Source organism: Heterodontus francisci, chromosome 34 (assembly GCF_036365525.1).
Source record: "Heterodontus francisci isolate sHetFra1 chromosome 34, sHetFra1.hap1, whole genome shotgun sequence".
Lineage (NCBI taxonomy): Eukaryota > Metazoa > Chordata > Chondrichthyes > Heterodontiformes > Heterodontidae > Heterodontus > Heterodontus francisci.
The window spans coordinates 9,651,612-9,669,766 of NC_090404.1; the positions used below are offsets into that span (position 1 = coordinate 9,651,612).

At 45.9% G+C, this 18,155-nt stretch overlaps 12 non-coding genes across 12 annotated transcripts; all 12 read left to right on the forward strand.

Moving 5' to 3' along the window:
• Positions 1-1,179: 1,179 nt before the first annotated feature.
• Positions 1,180-1,251, forward strand: trnae-cuc (transfer RNA glutamic acid (anticodon CUC)). The gene has a single exon. It is a non-coding gene; the product is annotated as a tRNA-Glu (tRNA).
• A 668-nt stretch (positions 1,252-1,919) lies between these two features.
• On the forward strand, positions 1,920-1,991 carry trnae-uuc (transfer RNA glutamic acid (anticodon UUC)). The gene has a single exon. It is a non-coding gene; the product is annotated as a tRNA-Glu (tRNA).
• Positions 1,992-4,375: 2,384 nt separating this feature from the next.
• trnae-cuc (transfer RNA glutamic acid (anticodon CUC)) lies at positions 4,376-4,447 on the forward strand. Its single transcript has one exon. It is a non-coding gene; the product is annotated as a tRNA-Glu (tRNA).
• Positions 4,448-5,115: 668 nt separating this feature from the next.
• Positions 5,116-5,187, forward strand: trnae-uuc (transfer RNA glutamic acid (anticodon UUC)). Its single transcript has one exon. It is a non-coding gene; the product is annotated as a tRNA-Glu (tRNA).
• Positions 5,188-7,571: 2,384 nt separating this feature from the next.
• On the forward strand, positions 7,572-7,643 carry trnae-cuc (transfer RNA glutamic acid (anticodon CUC)). Its single transcript has one exon. It is a non-coding gene; the product is annotated as a tRNA-Glu (tRNA).
• A 668-nt stretch (positions 7,644-8,311) lies between these two features.
• On the forward strand, positions 8,312-8,383 carry trnae-uuc (transfer RNA glutamic acid (anticodon UUC)). Its single transcript has one exon. It is a non-coding gene; the product is annotated as a tRNA-Glu (tRNA).
• A 2,388-nt stretch (positions 8,384-10,771) lies between these two features.
• On the forward strand, positions 10,772-10,843 carry trnae-cuc (transfer RNA glutamic acid (anticodon CUC)). The gene has a single exon. It is a non-coding gene; the product is annotated as a tRNA-Glu (tRNA).
• A 668-nt stretch (positions 10,844-11,511) lies between these two features.
• Positions 11,512-11,583, forward strand: trnae-uuc (transfer RNA glutamic acid (anticodon UUC)). The gene has a single exon. It is a non-coding gene; the product is annotated as a tRNA-Glu (tRNA).
• A 2,390-nt stretch (positions 11,584-13,973) lies between these two features.
• On the forward strand, positions 13,974-14,045 carry trnae-cuc (transfer RNA glutamic acid (anticodon CUC)). The gene has a single exon. It is a non-coding gene; the product is annotated as a tRNA-Glu (tRNA).
• A 668-nt stretch (positions 14,046-14,713) lies between these two features.
• Positions 14,714-14,785, forward strand: trnae-uuc (transfer RNA glutamic acid (anticodon UUC)). The gene has a single exon. It is a non-coding gene; the product is annotated as a tRNA-Glu (tRNA).
• A 2,392-nt stretch (positions 14,786-17,177) lies between these two features.
• On the forward strand, positions 17,178-17,249 carry trnae-cuc (transfer RNA glutamic acid (anticodon CUC)). Its single transcript has one exon. It is a non-coding gene; the product is annotated as a tRNA-Glu (tRNA).
• A 668-nt stretch (positions 17,250-17,917) lies between these two features.
• On the forward strand, positions 17,918-17,989 carry trnae-uuc (transfer RNA glutamic acid (anticodon UUC)). The gene has a single exon. It is a non-coding gene; the product is annotated as a tRNA-Glu (tRNA).
• The last annotated feature ends 166 nt before the right edge of the window (positions 17,990-18,155 follow it).

Genomic DNA, 18,155 nt, shown 5'->3' on the forward strand with positions numbered 1-18,155 from the left:
TTGATTTTCAACAACTCCATTATCACAATGTGTGGAAGGTAGGAAATGGAACTTCATCTTTATTATATTACAACTCATATGGTAGCAGAATCTCATCTTCACTTCCCCAGATTCAATAAAGATTCACTGAGACTTTATGTCGAATGGCTGCCGGATTACCCACAACCCCATGTGCTTCAGAAACTGCTCTATATGCGCAGGTGGCAGGAAGGTTGAGAGAACGGCAAATAAAGCATACAGTATCCTTGACTTTATTAGCAGGGGAACAGAGTACAAGAGCAAGGATGTTATGTTGAACTTGAACAAGACACGAGTTCGGCCTCAGCTGGAGTATTGCTTCCAGTTCTGGGCGCCGCATTGAAAGAACGTTGTGAAAGCATTGGAGAGATTGCAGAAAACAATGGTTCCAGGATGAGGAACTTCAATTATGGTGATAGATTGGGGCTATTTTCCTTGAAGAAGACAAGGCTGAGAGGTAATTTGACAAAAGTATTCAATATCATGTGGGCTCGGGACAGTGTTTGTGGAGAGAAACTGTTCCCACTCCCTTAAAGAATCGAGAGGGGGCAGATTTAAAGCAAAAAAAAAGCAATGGCAACATGAGGAAAACCTTTTTCACGCAGTGAGTGGTTCAGGTCTGGAATGCACTGCCTGAGAGTGTGGTGGAGGCAAGTTCAATTGGAGCATTCAAAAGGGAAACATTCAGGCTTGGGGCCGCGCTCTGTATTTATAAACCCCGCCCCCTGGGGGGTGGGGGGGGGGGCGTCAGTCACCCGCTCCCACCTTTCACCTGTCAGCTCACAATGCCCGGGGAATTGACGGGGCTCCGGACCAATAGAAAGAGGGGGCGAAGCTGGAGGACGAATGAGGGACCCTCTTGGTCAATGCCGTAAGTCACGCCACTCGAACTCTCCGACTGGTTTCGGGGGCGGGGGGTTCCTGTCCCGCCCCTGCACTTTCTATTGGTCCGCGGCTGGTGTCAATCAGCCGGGTGGGCGGTGTAAGTTGAGCATGCGCGGCCGGCAGGGGCTGAGGCAGAGAGCGCGGTGACAGCAGCTGGGTTAATAAAACCAAGATGTATTTTGGAAGGAAGATTGAGGAAAGGCAAAATGATCTTCTGTGGTATCTGAGTGCTTTACAGGTATATGTAGACAAATCTTTAAATATACTGTCGACTCTTCCCTGGTGGTCTAGTGGTTAGGATTTGGCGCTCTCACCGCCGCGGCCAGGGTTCGATTCCCGGTCAGGGAAGTGTGTTTTATGCAATTGGGCAATGGAACTGAGTGCATTGCTCTTCAGTGATAAAGCTGTCCAAAAAGCCTACACAATCCTTGTCTTTTTCAATCGAAGCAGAGGGTACAAAGGCAATGAGGTTATATGAGCCTCTATGAATCACTAGTTAGATCTGGATTTTGCTGAAGAGAGATCCTGTTTGACAAATCTTGTAGAATTTTTTTGAGTATGTAACCAGTAGGGTAGATAAAGTGGAATCAGTAGATGTTGTATACCTGGATTTTCAAAAGGCACTCGATAAGGCACCACATAAAAGATTAATAGGCAAGAGCTAAGGACTCATGGTGTTGGGTTAATATATTAGCGTGGATAGAGGATTGGCTAACAGACAAAAAGCAAAGAGTGTGAGCATAAATGGCAGGCAGTGAATTGTGCAATGAATTTGGCCTAGCCATCAGCCTCAAGAAAACGAACATCATGGGACAGGACGTCAGAAATGCTCCATCCATCAATATCGGCGGCCTCGTTCTGGAAGTGGTTCAAGAGTTCACCTACCTAGGCTCAACTATCACCAGCAACCTGTCTCTCGATGCAGAAATCAACAAGCACATGGGAAAGGCATCTGCTGCTATGTCCAGACTGGCCAAGAAAGTGTGGGACAAATCTAGAAGCAAACTGTCACCTCTTCCATGGTGATCTAGTGGTTAGGATTCGGCGCTTTCACCGCCGCGGCCCGGGTTCGATTCCCGGTCAGGGAAGTGTGTCTTATGCATTGGGGCAATGGAACTGAGTGCATTGCTCTTAAATGAAAAAGTAGTCTGAAAAACTGACACAATCCTTGGCTTTATAAGTCGAAGCAGAGTGTACAAAGGCAATGAGGTTCTATGAATCACTAGTTAGATGTGGATTTTGCTGAAGAGAGATCCTATTTGACAAATCTTGTAGAATTTTTTTGAGTATGTAACCAGTAGGGTAGATAAAGTGGAATCAGTAGATGATGTATACCTGGATTTTCAAAAGGCATTCGATAAGGTGCCACATAAAAGATTAATAGGCAAGAGATAAGGACTCACGGTGTTGGGTTAATATATTAGCGTGGATAGAGGATTGGCTAACAGACAAAAAGCAAAGAGTGTGAGCATAAATGGCAGGCAGTGAATTGTGCAATGAATTTGGCCTAACCATCAGTCTCAAGAAAACGAACATCATGGGACAGGACGTCAGAAATGCTCCATCCATCAATATCGGCGGCCGCGCTCTGGAAGTGGTTCAAGAGTTCGCCTACCTAGGCTTAACTATCACCAGTAACCTGTCTCTCGATGCAGAAATCAACAAGCGCATGGGAAAGGCATCTGCTGCTATGTCCAGACTGGCCAAGAAAGTGTGGGAAAATGGCGCACTGACACGGAACACAAAAGTCCGAGTGTATCAAGACTGTGTCCTCAGTACCTTGCTCTACGGAGGCAGACAGGCCTCGGTTCAACATCTGATCTGAAAGCCAGCACTCCCTCAGCACTGCACTGCAGTGTCGGCCTTGATTTTTGTGCTCAAGCCTGGAGTGAGACTTGAGCCCAAAAACGTATGACTTAAAGACAAGGGTGCTATCAACTAAGCCACAGTGATGCAATCTGAGTCACATTTATAAATACTCACAGACTTGGTAAGTGATCTGATCTCACTAAACTATGACACAAGCTGTGTCTATTTGAGTTACATTTGTACAAACGCACTCACTTGGAAACTGATCAGATCTTACTAAACTATGACACAAGAATATTCCATTGTCACTCCTGCTCAGACTGTACCTTCTATCTACACCAGCCTCTCTGCACAAGATCAACAGAAAAGACTGATGGCGTTATTGTCCACAGCAAAAGCACACAGTGGCACAAGCATCTGGTAATTCCTATTAAAATGCAAAGCAGAGCAGAACAACAGTGTCTTGGTCTGTTACAGACTTATTGATTGAGATTGATTTTCAACAACTCCATTATCACAATGTGTGGAAGGTAGGAAATGGAACTTCATCTTTATTATATTACAACTCATATGGTAGCAGAATCTCATCTTCACTTCCCCAGATTCAATAAAGATTCACTGAGACTTTATGTCGAATGGCTGCCGGATTACCCACAACCCCATGTGCTTCAGAAACTGCTCTATATGCGCAGGTGGCAGGAAGGTTGAGAGAACGGCAAATAAAGCATACAGTATCCTTGACTTTATTAGCAGGGGAACAGAGTACAAGAGCAAGGATGTTATGTTGAACTTGAACAAGACACGAGTTCGGCCTCAGCTGGAGTATTGCTTCCAGTTCTGGGCGCCGCATTTAAAGAACGTTGTGAAAGCATTGGAGAGATTGCAGAAAACAATGGTTCCAGGATGAGGAACTTCAATTATGGTGATAGATTGGGGCTATTTTCCTTGAAGAAGACAAGGCTGAGAGGTAATTTGACAAAAGTATTCAATATCATGTGGGCTCGGGACAGTGTTTGTGGAGAGAAACTGTTCCCACTCCCTTAAAGAATCGAGAGGGGGCAGATTTAAAGCAAAAAAAAAGCAATGGCAACATGAGGAAAACCTTTTTCACGCAGTGAGTGGTTCAGGTCTGGAATGCACTGCCTGAGAGTGTGGTGGAGGCAAGTTCAATTGGAGCATTCAAAAGGGAAACATTCAGGCTTGGGGCCGCGCTCTGTATTTATAAACCCCGCCCCCTGGGGGGGGGGCGTCAGTCACCCGCTCCCACCTTTCACCTGTCAGCTCACAATGCCCGGGGAATTGACGGGGCTCCGGACCAATAGAAAGAGGGGGCGAAGCTGGAGGACGAATGAGGGACCCTCTTGGTCAATGCGGTAAGTCACGCCACTCGAACTCTCCGACTGGTTTCGGGGGCGGGGGGTTCCTGTCCCGCCCCTGCACTTTCTATTGGTCCGCGGCTGGTGTCAATCAGCCGGGTGGGCGGTGTAAGTTGAGCATGCGCGGCCGGCAGGGGCTGAGGCAGAGAGCGCGGTGACAGCAGCTGGGTTAATAAAACCAAGATGTATTTTGGAAGGAAGATTGAGGAAAGGCAAAATGATCTTCTGTGGTATCTGAGTGCTTTACAGGTATATGTAGACAAATCTTTAAACATGCTGTCGATTCTTCCCTGGTGGTCTAGTGGTTAGGATTTGGCGCTCTCACCGCCGCGGCCAGGGTTCGATTCCCGGTCAGGGAAGTGTGTTTTATGCAATTGGGCAATGGAACTGAGTGCATTGCTCTTCAGTGATAAAGCTGTCCAAAAAGCCTACACAATCCTTGTCTTTTTCAATCGAAGCAGAGGGTACAAAGGCAATGAGGTTATATGAGCCTCTATGAATCACTAGTTAGATCTGGATTTTGCTGAAGAGAGATCCTGTTTGACAAATCTTGTAGAATTTTTTTGAGTATGTAACCAGTAGGGTAGATAAAGTGGAATCAGTAGATGTTGTATACCTGGATTTTCAAAAGGCACTCGATAAGGCACCACATAAAAGATTAATAGGCAAGAGCTAAGGACTCATGGTGTTGGGTTAATATATTAGCGTGGATAGAGGATTGGCTAACAGACAAAAAGCAAAGAGTGTGAGCATAAATGGCAGGCAGTGAATTGTGCAATGAATTTGGCCTAGCCATCAGCCTCAAGAAAACGAACATCATGGGACAGGACGTCAGAAATGCTCCATCCATCAATATCGGCGGCCTCGTTCTGGAAGTGGTTCAAGAGTTCACCTACCTAGGCTCAACTATCACCAGTAACCTGTCTCTCGATGCAGAAATCAACAAGCACATGGGAAAGGCATCTGCTGCTATGTCCAGACTGGCCAAGAAAGTGTGGGACAAATCTTTAAGCAAGCTGTCACCTCTTCCCTGGTGGTCTAGTGGTTAGGATTCGGCGCTTTCACCGCCGCGGCCCGGGTTCGATTCCCGGTCAGGGAAGTGTGTCTTATGCATTGGGGCAATGGAACTGAATGCATTGCTCTTAAGTGAAAAAGTAGTCTGAAAAACTGACACAATCCTTGGCTTTATAAATCGAAGCAGAGTGTACAAAGGCAATGAGGTTCTATGAATCACTCGTTAGATGTGGATTTTGCTGAAGAGAGATCCTATTTGACAAATCTTGTAGAATTTTTTTGAGTATGCAACCAGTAGGGTAGATAAAGTGGAATCAGTAGATGATGTATACCTGGATTTTCAAAAGGCATTCGATAAGGTGCCACATAAAAGATTAATAGGCAAGAGATAAGGACTCACGGTGTTGGGTTAATATATTAGCGTGGATAGAGGATTGGCTAACAGACAAAAAGCAAAGAGTGTGAGCATAAATGGCAGGCAGTGAATTGTGCAATGAATTTGGCCTAACCATCAGTCTCAAGAAAACGAACATCATGGGACAGGACGTCAGAAATGCTCCATCCATCAATATCGGCGGCCGCGCTCTGGAAGTGGTTCAAGAGTTCGCCTACCTAGGCTTAACTATCACCAGTAACCTGTCTCTCGATGCAGAAATCAACAAGCGCATGGGAAAGGCATCTGCTGCTATGTCCAGACTGGCCAAGAAAGTGTGGGAAAATGGCGCACTGACACGGAACACAAAAGTCCGAGTGTATCAAGACTGTGTCCTCAGTACCTTGCTCTACGGAGACAGACAGGCCTCGGTTCAACATCTGATCTGAAAGCCAGCACTCCCTCTGCACTGCACTGCAGTGTCGGCCTTGATTTTTGTGCTCAAGCCTGGAGTGAGACTTGAGCCCAAAAACGTATGACTTAAAGACAAGGGTGCTATCAACTAAGCCACAGTGATGCAATCTGAGTCACATTTATAAATACTCACAGACTTGGTAAGTGATCTGATCTCACTAAACTATGACACAAGCTGTGTCTATTTGAGTTACATTTGTACAAACGCACTCACTTGGAAACTGATCAGATCTTACTAAACTATGACACAAGAATATTCCATTGTCACTCCTGCTCAGACTGTACCTTCTATCTACACCAGCCTCTCTGCACAAGATCAACAGAAAAGACTGATGGCGTTATTGTCCACAGCAAAAGCACACAGTGGCACAAGCATCTGGTAATTCCTATTAAAATGCAAAGCAGAGCAGAACAACAGTGTCTTGGTCTGTTACAGACTTATTGATTGAGATTGATTTTCAACAACTCCATTATCACAATGTGTGGAAGGTAGGAAATGGAACTTCATCTTTATTATATTACAACTCATATGGTAGCAGAATCTCATCTTCACTTCCCCAGATTCAATAAAGATTCACTGAGACTTTATGTCGAATGGCTGCCGGATTACCCACAACCCCATGTGCTTCAGAAACTGCTCTATATGCGCAGGTGGCAGGAAGGTTGAGAGAACGGCAAATAAAGCATACAGTATCCTTGACTTTATTAGCAGGGGAACAGAGTACAAGAGCAAGGATGTTATGTTGAACTTGAACAAGACACGAGTTCGGCCTCAGCTGGAGTATTGCTTCCAGTTCTGGGCGCCGCATTTAAAGAACGTTGTGAAAGCATTGGAGAGATTGCAGAAAACAATGGTTCCAGGATGAGGAACTTCAATTATGGTGATAGATTGGGGCTATTTTCCTTGAAGAAGACAAGGCTGAGAGGTAATTTGACAAAAGTATTCAATATCATGTGGGCTCGGGACAGTGTTTGTGGAGAGAAACTGTTCCCACTCCCTTAAAGAATCGAGAGGGGGCAGATTTAAAGCAAAAAAAAAGCAATGGCAACATGAGGAAAACCTTTTTCACGCAGTGAGTGGTTCAGGTCTGGAATGCACTGCCTGAGAGTGTGGTGGAGGCAAGTTCAATTGGAGCATTCAAAAGGGAAACATTCAGGCTTGGGGCCGCGCTCTGTATTTATAAACCCCGCCCCCTGGGGGGGGGGCGTCAGTCACCCGCTCCCACCTTTCACCTGTCAGCTCACAATGCCCGGGGAATTGACGGGGCTCCGGACCAATAGAAAGAGGGGGCGAAGCTGGAGGACGAATGAGGGACCCTCTTGGTCAATGCCGTAAGTCACGCCACTCGAACTCTCCGACTGGTTTCGGGGGCGGGGGGTTCCTGTCCCGCCCCTGCACTTTCTATTGGTCCGCGGCTGGTGTCAATCAGCCGGGTGGGCGGTGTAAATTGAGCATGCGCGGCCGGCAGGGGCTGAGGCAGAGAGCGCGGTGACAGCAGCTGGGTTAATAAAACCAAGATGTATTTTGGAAGGAAGATTGAGGAAAGGCAAAATGATCTTCTGTGGTATCTGAGTGCTTTACAGGTATATGTAGGCAAATCTTTAAATATACTGTCGACTCTTCCCTGGTGGTCTAGTGGTTAGGATTTGGCGCTCTCACCGCCGCGGCCCGGGTTCAATTCCCGGTCAGGGAAGTGTGTTTTATGCAATTGGGCAATGGAACTGAGTGCATTGCTCTTCAGTGATAAAGCTGTCCAAAAAGCCTACACAATCCTTGTCTTTTTCAATCGAAGCAGAGGGTACAAAGGCAATGAGGTTATATGAGCCTCTATGAATCACTAGTTAGATCTGGATTTTGCTGAAGAGAGATCCTGTTTGACAAATCTTGTAGAATTTTTTTGAGTATGTAACCAGAAGGGGAGATAAAGTGGAATCAGTAGATGTTGTATACCTGGATTTTCAAAAGGCACTCGATAAGGCACCACATAAAAGATTAATAGGCAAGAGCTAAGGACTCATGGTGTTGGGTTAATATATTAGCGTGGATAGAGGATTGGCTAACAGACAAAAAGCAAAGAGTGTGAGCATAAATGGCAGGCAGTGAATTGTGCAATGAATTTGGCCTAGCCATCAGCCTCAAGAAAACGAACATCATGGGACAGGACGTCAGAAATGCTCCATCCATCAATATCGGCGGCCTCGTTCTGGAAGTGGTTCAAGAGTTCACCTACCAAGGCTCAACTATCACCAGTAACCTGTCTCTCGATGCAGAAATCAACAAGCACATGGGAAAGGCATCTGCTGCTATGTCCAGACTGGCCAAGAAAGTGTGGGACAAATCTTTAAGCAAACTGTCATCTCTTCCCTGGTGGTCTAGTGGTTAGGATTCGGCGCTTTCACCGCCGTGGCCCGGGTTCGATTCCCGGTCATGAAAGTGTGTCTTATGCATTGGGGCAATGGAACTGAGTGCATTGCTCTTAAGTGAAAAAGTAGTCTGAAAAACTGACACAATCCTTGGCTTTGCAAATCGAAGCAGAGTGTACAAAGGCAAAGAGGTTCGATGAATCACTAGTTGGATCTGGATTTTGCTGAAGAGAGATCCTATTTGACAAATCTTGTCGAATTTTTTTGAGTATGTAACCAGTAGGGTAGATAAAGTGGAATCAGTAGATGATGTATACCTGGATTTTCAAAAGGCATTCGATAAGGTGCCACATAAAAGATTAATAGGCAAGAGATAAGGACTCACGGTGTTGGGTTAATATATTAGCGTGGATAGAGGATTGGCTAACAGACAAAAAGCAAAGAGTGTGAGCATAAATGGCAGGCAGTGAATTGTGCAATGAATTTGGCCTAACCATCAGTCTCAAGAAAACGAACATCATGGGACAGGACGTCAGAAATGCTCCATCCATCAATATCGGCGGCCGCGCTCTGGAAGTGGTTCAAGAGTTCGCCTACCTAGGCTTAACTATCACCAGTAACCTGTCTCTCGATGCAGAAATCAACAAGCGCATGGGAAAGGCATCTGCTGCTATGTCCAGACTGGCCAAGAAAGTGTGGGAAAATGGCGCACTGACATGGAACACAAAAGTCCGAGTGTATCAAGACTGTGTCCTCAGTACCTTGCTCTACGGAGGCAGACAGGCCTCGGTTCAACATCTGATCTGAAAGCCAGCACTCCCTCAGCACTGCACTGCAGTGTCGGCCTTGATTTTTGTGCTCAAGCCTGGAGTGAGACTTGAGCCCAAAAACATATGACTTAAAGACAAGGGTGCTATCAACTAAGCCACAGTGATGCAATCTGAGTCACATTTATAAATACTCACAGACTTGGTAAGTGATCTGATCTCACTAAACTATGACACAAGCTGTGTCTATTTGAGTTACATTTGTACAAACGCACTCACTTGGAAACTGATCAGATCTTACTAAACTATGACACAAGAATATTCCATTGTCACTCCTGCTCAGACTGTACCTTCTATCTACACCAGCCTCTCTGCACAAGATCAACAGAAAAGACTGATGGCGTTATTGTCCACAGCAAAAGCACACAGTGGCACAAGCATCTGGTAATTCCTATTAAAATGCAAAGCAGAGCAGAACAACAGTGTCTTGGTCTGTTACAGACTTATTGATTGAGATTGATTTTCAACAACTCCATTATCACAATGTGTGGAAGGTAGGAAATGGAACTTCATCTTTATTATATTACAACTCATATGGTAGCAGAATCTCATCTTCACTTCCCCAGATTCAATAAAGATTCACTGAGACTTTATGTCGAATGGCTGCCGGATTACCCACAACCCCATGTGCTTCAGAAACTGCTCTATATGCGCAGGTGGCAGGAAGGTTGAGAGAACGGCAAATAAAGCATACAGTATCCTTGACTTTATTAGCAGGGGAACAGAGTACAAGAGCAAGGATGTTATGTTGAACTTGAACAAGACACGAGTTCGGCCTCAGCTGGAGTATTGCTTCCAGTTCTGGGCGCCGCATTTAAAGAACGTTGTGAAAGCATTGGAGAGATTGCAGAAAACAATGGTTCCAGGATGAGGAACTTCAATTATGGTGATAGATTGGGGCTATTTTCCTTGAAGAAGACAAGGCTGAGAGGTAATTTGACAAAAGTATTCAATATCATGTGGGCTCGGGACAATGTTTGTGGAGAGAAACTGTTCCCACTCCCTTAAAGAATCGAGAGGGGGCAGATTTAAAGCAAAAAAAAAAGCAATGGCAACATGAGGAAAACCTTTTTCACGCAGTGAGTGGTTCAGGTCTGGAATGCACTGCCTGAGAGTGAGGTGGAGGCAAGTTCAATTGGAGCATTCAAAAGGGAAACATTCAGGCTTGGGGCCGCGCTCTGTATTTATAAACCCCGCCCCCTGGGGGGGGGGGGGCGTCAGTCACCCGCTCCCACCTTTCACCTGTCAGCTCACAATGCCCGGGGAATTGACGGGGCTCCGGACCAATAGAAAGAGGGGGCGAAGCTGGAGGACGAATGAGGGACCCTCTTGGTCAATGCGGTAAGTCACGCCACTCGAACTCTCCGACTGGTTTCGGGGGCGGGGGGTTCCTGTCCCGCCCCTGCACTTTCTATTGGTCCGCGGCTGGTGTCAATCAGCCGGGTGGGCGGTGTAAGTTGAGCATGCGCGGCCGGCAGGGGCTGAGGCAGAGAGCGCGGTGACAGCAGCTGGGTTAATAAAACCAAGATGTATTTTGGAAGGAAGATTGAGGAAAGGCAAAATGATCTTCTGTGGTATCTGAGTGCTTTACAGGTATATGTAGACAAATCTTTAAATATACTGTCGACTCTTCCCTGATGGTCTAGTGGTTAGGATTTGGCGCTCTCACCGCCGCGGCCCGGGTTCGATTCCCGGTCAGGGAAGTGTGTTTTATGCAATTGGGCAATGGAACTGAGTGCATTGCTCTTCAGTGATAAAGCTGTCCAAAAAGCCTACACAATCCTTGTCTTTTTCAATCGAAGCAGAGGGTACAAAGGCAATGAGGTTATATGAGCCTCTGTGAATCACTAGTTAGATCTGGATTTTGCTGAAGAGAGATCCTGTTTGACAAATCTTGCAGAATTTTTTTGAGTATGTAACCAGTAGGGTAGATAAAGTGGAATCAGTAGATGTTGTATACCTGGATTTTCAAAAGGCACTCGATAAGGCACCACATAAAAGATTAATAGGCAAGAGCTAAGGACTCATGGTGTTGGGTTAATATATTAGCGTGGATAGAGGATTGGCTAACAGACAAAAAGCAAAGAGTGTGAGCATAAATGGCAGGCAGTGAATTGTGCAATGAATTTGGCCTAGCCATCAGCCTCAAGAAAACGAACATCATGGGACAGGACGTCAGAAATGCTCCATCCATCAATATCGGCGGCCTCGTTCTGGAAGTGGTTCAAGAGTTCACCTACCTAGGCTCAACTATCACCAGTAACCTGTCTCTCGATGCAGAAATCAACAAGCACATGGGAAAGGCATCTGCTGCTATGTCCAGACTGGCCAAGAAAGTGTGGGACAAATCTTTAAGCAAACTGTCACCTCTTCCCTGGTGGTCTAGTGGTTAGGATTCGGCGCTTTCACCGCCGCGGCCCGGGTTCGATTCCCGGTCAGGTAAGTGTGTCTTATGCATTGGGGCAATGGAACTGAGTGCATTGCTCTTAAGTGAAAAAGTCGTCCGAAAAGCTGACACAATCCTTGTCTTTATAAATCGAAGCAGAGTGCACAAAGGCAATGAGGTTCGATGAATCACTAGTTAGATCTGGATTTTGCTGAAGAGAGATCCTATTTGACAAATCTTGTCGAATTTTTTTGAGTATGTAACCAGTAGGGTAGATAAAGTGGAATCAGTAGATGATGTATACCTGGATTTTCAAAAGGCATTCGATAAGGTGCCACATAAAAGATTAATAGGCAAGAGATAAGGACTCACGGTGTTGGGTTAATATATTAGCGTGGATAGAGGATTGGCTAACAGACAAAAAGCAAAGAGTGTGAGCATAAATGGCAGGCAGTGAATTGTGCAATGAATTTGGCCTAACCATCAGTCTCAAGAAAACGAACATCATGGGACAGGACGTCAGAAATGCTCCATCCATCAATATCGGCGGCCGCGCTCTGGAAGTGGTTCAAGAGCTCGCCTACCTAGGCTTAACTATCACCAGTAACCTGTCTCTCGATGCAGAAATCAACAAGCGCATGGGAAAGGCATCTGCTGCTATGTCCAGACTGGCCAAGAAAGTGTGGGAAAATGGCGCACTGACATGGTACACAAAAGTCCGAGTGTATCAAGACTGTGTCCTCAGTACCTTGCTCTACGGAGGCAGACAGGCCTCGGTTCAACATCTGATCTGAAAGCCAGCACTCCCTCAGCACTGCACTGCAGTGTCGGCCTTGATTTTTGTGCTCAAGCCTGGAGTGAGACTTGAGCCCAAAAACATATGACTTAAAGACAAGGGTGCTATCAACTAAGCCACAGTGATGCAATCTGAGTCACATTTATAAATACTCACAGACTTGGTAAGTGATCTGATCTCACTAAACTATGACACAAGCTGTGTCTATTTGAGTTACATTTGTACAAACGCACTCACTTGGAAACTGATCAGATCTTACTAAACTATGACACAAGAATATTCCATTGTCACTCCTGCTCAGACTGTACCTTCTATCTACACCAGCCTCTCTGCACAAGATCAACAGAAAAGACTGATGGCGTTATTGTCCACAGCAAAAGCACACAGTGGCACAAGCATCTGGTAATTCCTATTAAAATGCAAAGCAGAGCAGAACAACAGTGTCTTGGTCTGTTACAGACTTATTGATTGAGATTGATTTTCAACAACTCCATTATCACAATGTGTGGAAGGTAGGAAATGGAACTTCATCTTTATTATATTACAACTCATATGGTAGCAGAATCTCATCTTCACTTCCCCAGATTCAATAAAGATTCACTGAGACTTTATGTCGAATGGCTGCCGGATTACCCACAACCCCATGTGCTTCAGAAACTGCTCTATATGCGCAGGTGGCAGGAAGGTTGAGAGAACGGCAAATAAAGCATACAGTATCCTTGACTTTATTAGCAGGGGAACAGAGTACAAGAGCAAGGATGTTATGTTGAACTTGAACAAGACACGAGTTCGGCCTCAGCTGGAGTATTGCTTCCAGTTCTGGGCGCCGCATTTAAAGAACGTTGTGAAAGCATTGGAGAGATTGCAGAAAACAATGGTTCCAGGATGAGGAACTTCAATTATGGTGATAGATTGGGGCTATTTTCCTTGAAGAAGACAAGGCTGAGAGGTAATTTGACAAAAGTATTCAATATCATGTGGGCTCGGGACAATGTTTGTGGAGAGAAACTGTTCCCACTCCCTTAAAGAATCGAGAGGGGGCAGATTTAAAGCAAAAAAAAAAGCAATGGCAACATGAGGAAAACCTTTTTCACGCAGTGAGTGGTTCAGGTCTGGAATGCACTGCCTGAGAGTGAGGTGGAGGCAAGTTCAATTGGAGCATTCAAAAGGGAAACATTCAGGCTTGGGGCCGCGCTCTGTATTTATAAACCCCGCCCCCTGGGGGGGGGGGGGGGCGTCAGTCACCCGCTCCCACCTTTCACCTGTCAGCTCACAATGCCCGGGGAATTGACGGGGCTCCGGACCAATAGAAAGAGGGGGCGAAGCTGGAGGACGAATGAGGGACCCTCTTGGTCAATGCGGTAAGTCACGCCACTCGAACTCTCCGACTGGTTTCGGGGGCGGGGGGTTCCTGTCCCGCCCCTGCACTTTCTATTGGTCCGCGGCTGGTGTCAATCAGCCGGGTGGGCGGTGTAAGTTGAGCATGCGCGGCCGGCAGGGGCTGAGGCAGAGAGCGCGGTGACAGCAGCTGGGTTAATAAAACCAAGATGTATTTTGGAAGGAAGATTGAGGAAAGGCAAAATGATCTTCTGTGGTATCTGAGTGCTTTACAGGTATATGTAGACAAATCTTTAAATATACTGTCGACTCTTCCCTGGTGGTCTAGTGGTTAGGATTTGGCGCTCTCACCGCCGCGGCCCGGGTTCGATTCCCGGTCAGGGAAGTGTGTTTTATGCAATTGGGCAATGGAACTGAGTGCATTGCTCTTCAGTGATAAAGCTGTCCAAAAAGCCTACACAATCCTTGTCTTTTTCAATCGAAGCAGAGGGTACAAAGGCAATGAGGTTATATGAGCCTCTATGAATCACTAGTTAGATCTGGATTTTGCTGAAGAGAGATCCTGTTTGACAAATCTTGCAGAATTTTTTTGAGTATGTAACCAGTAGGGTAGATAAAGTGGAATCAGTAGATGTTGTATACCTGGATTTTCAAAAGGCACTCGATAAGGCACCACATAAAAGATTAATAGGCAAGAGCTAAGGACTCATGGTGTTGGGTTAATATATTAGCGTGGATAGAGGATTGGCTAACAGACAAAAAGCAAAGAGTGTGAGCATAAATGGCAGGCAGTGAATTGTGCAATGAATTTGGCCTAGCCATCAGCCTCAAGAAAACGAACATCATGGGACAGGACGTCAGAAATGCTCCATCCATCAATATCGGCGGCCTCGTTCTGGAAGTGGTTCAAGAGTTCACCTACCTAGGCTCAACTATCACCAGTAACCTGTCTCTCGATGCAGAAATCAACAAGCACATGGGAAAGGCATCTGCTGCTATGTCCAGACTGGCCAAGAAAGTGTGGGACAAATCTTTAAACAAACTGTCACCTCTTCCCTGGTGGTCTAGTGGTTAGGATTCGGCGCTTTCACCGCCGCGGCCCGGGTTCGATTCCCGGTCAGGGAAGTGTGTCTTATGCATTGGGGCAATGGAACTGAGTGCATTGCTCTTAAGTGAAAAAGTCGTCTGAAAAACTGACACAATCCTTGTCTTTATGAATCGAAGCAGAGTGCACAAAGGCAATGAGGTTCGATGAATCACTAGTTAGATCTGGATTTTGCTGAAGAGAGATCCTATTTGACAAATCTTGTCGAATTTTTTTGAGTATGTAACCAGTAGGGTAGATAAAGTGGAATCAGTAGATGATGTATACCTGGATTTTCAAAAGGCATTCGATAAGGTGCCACATAAAAGATTAATAGGCAAGAGATAAGGACTCACGGTGTTGGGTTAATATATTAGCGTGGATAGAGGATTGGCTAACAGACAAAAAGCAAAGAGTGTGAGCATAAATGGCAGGCAGTGAATTGTGCAATGAATTTGGCCTAACCATCAGTCTCAAGAAAACGAACATCATGGGACAGGACGTCAGAAATGCTCCATCCATCAATATCGGCGGCCGCGTTCTGGAAGTGGTTCAAGAGCTCGCCTACCTAGGCTTAACTATCACCAGTAACCTGTCTCTCGATGCAGAAATCAACAAGCGCATGGGAAAGGCATCTGCTGCTATGTCCAGACTGGCCAAGAAAGTGTGGGAAAATGGCGCACTGACACGGAACACAAAAGTCCGAGTGTATCAAGACTGTGTCCTCAGTACCTTGCTCTACGGAGGCAGACAGGCCTCGGTTCAACATCTGATCTGAAAGCCAGCACTCCCTCAGCACTGCACTGCAGTGTCGGCCTTGATTTTTGTGCTCAAGCCTGGAGTGAGACTTGAGCCCAAAAACATATGACTTAAAGACAAGGGTGCTATCAACTAAGCCACAGTGATGCAATCTGAGTCACATTTATAAATACTCACAGACTTGGTAAGTGATCTGATCTCACTAAACTATGACACAAGCTGTGTCTATTTGAGTTACATTTGTACAAACGCACTCACTTGGAAACTGATCAGATCTTACTAAACTATGACACAAGAATATTCCATTGTCACTCCTGCTCAGACTGTACCTTCTATCTACACCAGCCTCTCTGCACAAGATCAACAGAAAAGACTGATGGCGTTATTGTCCACAGCAAAAGCACACAGTGGCACAAGCATCTGGTAATTCCTATTAAAATGCAAAGCAGAGCAGAACAACAGTGTCTTGGTCTGTTACAGACTTATTGATTGAGATTGATTTTCAACAACTCCATTATCACAATGTGTGGAAGGTAGGAAATGGAACTTCATCTTTATTATATTACAACTCATATGGTAGCAGAATCTCATCTTCACTTCCCCAGATTCAATAAAGATTCACTGAGACTTTATGTCGAATGGCTGCCGGATTACCCACAACCCCATGTGCTTCAGAAACTGCTCTATATGCGCAGGTGGCAGGAAGGTTGAGAGAACGGCAAATAAAGCATACAGTATCCTTGACTTTATTAGCAGGGGAACAGAGTACAAGAGCAAGGATGTTATGTTGAACTTGAACAAGACACGAGTTCGGCCTCAGCTGGAGTATTGCTTCCAGTTCTGGGCGCCGCATTTAAAGAACGTTGTGAAAGCATTGGAGAGATTGCAGAAAACAATGGTTCCAGGATGAGGAACTTCAATTATGGTGATAGATTGGGGCTATTTTCCTTGAAGAAGACAAGGCTGAGAGGTAATTTGACAAAAGTATTCAATATCATGTGGGCTCGGGACAATGTTTGTGGAGAGAAACTGTTCCCACTCCCTTAAAGAATCGAGAGGGGGCAGATTTAAAGCAAAAAAAAAAGCAATGGCAACATGAGGAAAACCTTTTTCACGCAGTGAGTGGTTCAGGTCTGGAATGCACTGCCTGAGAGTGAGGTGGAGGCAAGTTCAATTGGAGCATTCAAAAGGGAAACATTCAGGCTTGGGGCCGCGCTCTGTATTTATAAACCCCGCCCCCTGGGGGGGGGGGGGGGGGCGTCAGTCACCCGCTCCCACCTTTCACCTGTCAGCTCACAATGCCCGGGGAATTGACGGGGCTCCGGACCAATAGAAAGAGGGGGCGAAGCTGGAGGACGAATGAGGGACCCTCTTGGTCAATGCGGTAAGTCACGCCACTCGAACTCTCCGACTGGTTTCGGGGGCGGGGGGTTCCTGTCCCGCCCCTGCACTTTCTATTGGTCCGCGGCTGGTGTCAATCAGCCGGGTGGGCGGTGTAAGTTGAGCATGCGCGGCCGGCAGGGGCTGAGGCAGAGAGCGCGGTGACAGCAGCTGGGTTAATAAAACCAAGATGTATTTTGGAAGGAAGATTGAGGAAAGGCAAAATGATCTTCTGTGGTATCTGAGTGCTTTACAGGTATATGTAGACAAATCTTTAAATATACTGTCGACTCTTCCCTGGTGGTCTAGTGGTTAGGATTTGGCGCTCTCACCGCCGCGGCCCGGGTTCGATTCCCGGTCAGGGAAGTGTGTTTTATGCAATTGGGCAATGGAACTGAGTGCATTGCTCTTCAGTGATAAAGCTGTCCAAAAAGCCTACACAATCCTTGTCTTTTTCAATCGAAGCAGAGGGTACAAAGGCAATGAGGTTATATGAGCCTCTGTGAATCACTAGTTAGATCTGGATTTTGCTGAAGAGAGATCCTGTTTGACAAATCTTGCAGAATTTTTTTGAGTATGTAACCAGTAGGGTAGATAAAGTGGAATCAGTAGATGTTGTATACCTGGATTTTCAAAAGGCACTCGATAAGGCACCACATAAAAGATTAATAGGCAAGAGCTAAGGACTCATGGTGTTGGGTTAATATATTAGCGTGGATAGAGGATTGGCTAACAGACAAAAAGCAAAGAGGGTGAGCATAAATGGCAGGCAGTGAATTGTGCAATGAATTTGGCCTAGCCATCAGCCTCAAGAAAACGAACATCATGGGACAGGACGTCAGAAATGCTCCATCCATCAATATCGGCGGCCTCGTTCTGGAAGTGGTTCAAGAGTTCACCTACCTAGGCTCAACTATCACCAGTAACCTGTCTCTCGATGCAGAAATCAACAAGCACATGGGAAAGGCATCTGCTGCTATGTCCAGACTGGCCAAGAAAGTGTGGGACAAATCTTTAAGCAAACTGTCACCTCTTCCCTGGTGGTCTAGTGGTTAGGATTCGGCGCTTTCACCGCCGCGGCCTGGGTTCGATTCCCGGTCAGGGAAGTGTGTCTTATGCATTGGGGCAATGGAACTGAGTGCATTGTTCTTAAGTGAAAAAGTCGTCTGAAAAACTGACACAATCCTTGTCTTTATAAATCGAAGCAGAGTGCACAAAGGCAATGAGGTTCGATGAATCACTAGTTAGATCTGGATTTTGCTGAAGAGAGAT